This window comes from Gavialis gangeticus, unplaced genomic scaffold (genome assembly GCF_001723915.1).
Source record: "Gavialis gangeticus isolate Ggan-Ray unplaced genomic scaffold, GavGan_comp1, whole genome shotgun sequence".
Taxonomy (NCBI): Eukaryota; Metazoa; Chordata; order Crocodylia; family Gavialidae; genus Gavialis; species Gavialis gangeticus.
Window position 1 is genome coordinate 81,587,681 of NW_017729029.1, and position 1,076 is coordinate 81,588,756.

Consider the following 1,076-nt stretch of genomic DNA (forward strand, 5'->3'; position numbering starts at 1 on the left):
CTGCGGCCTGACCAGTGTCGCATAGAGGAGGAGTATCACCTCCTTGGACCTGCTTGAGATGCATCTGTGGATGTATGACAAGGTATAGTTGGCTTGCCTGACTGCATCCCCACACTGCTAGCCCATGTTCATCTGCCAGTGGCCGGATGTAGAGCAGGGGGGGGTTGCACACAATGGTGGTGTGGGGGGGTGTATAGCAGCAGCTTCTGCATGTGAGCTCCCCGCTCCCCCTGCATCCAGCTGGCTGAGGGGCACCTATGCAGTCTGCAGAGAGGAGCCACTGACCTCGCCCCCCCAGCCCTGGTCCTGAAAGGCAGTGGTGCAGGGTGATGGGTGACGGTGCTCCATCCCCACCTGTCCCCCCCCTTCCTCCCCATCCCTTTCCATGTACCTTTTTCTGCTCCCTGGTCTAGACTCTAGGATAATTTAGGAGTAGCTATACCAATGCTCTGCTATGGTATTTCCCATGCTTCTGTGCTTTGATGGTTGTCACATGGGGCTGGGACAGGATTTTTTTCCTCTCCTGCAACTACATGTCAGGGGTTTATTTATTTATTTTTAAGCCTTCCTCCTGCAACCAATACTGAGGATTATTCCTGTTATGTACCAATGCTCCTGCTGGGACTTAAATCCAGAGGTTCTCAGCTAGAGGGCCTTGCCCCTCTGCTCAGGGTCAGACTGATCTTTATATTTGGGGTCAGGTAGGAATTTAGCCCATGGTCAGATTGGTATGAACTGTGGGGGGTCATGGCCCTCTTCCTGCAATATCTCAAGCCTCTTTTAACAACTGTTGCAGCAGCAAGTTGTTAGCTGCCACAGCAGCATTCCCATTAAGCTGTGCAGCATGTGCGGCCCTGCAGGCATGCCTGGCAGCGTGGCATGAGCATGCCTGTGCAGCTGCGCATGCCACGCAGCTTAGAGGGAACACTGTGCCATGGTCTCCCTGCCTTCCCTTGGCAGGTTAGGGTCTTGTGTTGGGGTTGACTGTGTAGTTTTGCTAATACATTAGATCAGGGTGTTTCAACCGGGACAGACCGCCCCAGGAGGTTTCTGGCTGAGATGCAGGACCTCCACTT

The 1,076-nt window shown here is 53.8% G+C and overlaps 1 protein-coding gene across 1 annotated transcript in view; it reads right to left on the reverse strand.

Moving 5' to 3' along the window:
* The window catches only part of SPATA4 (spermatogenesis associated 4), a 13,490-nt gene that overhangs the window by 10,740 nt on the left and 1,674 nt on the right, over positions 1 to 1,076 (reverse strand). The gene's annotated exons all lie outside the window — the stretch shown is intronic.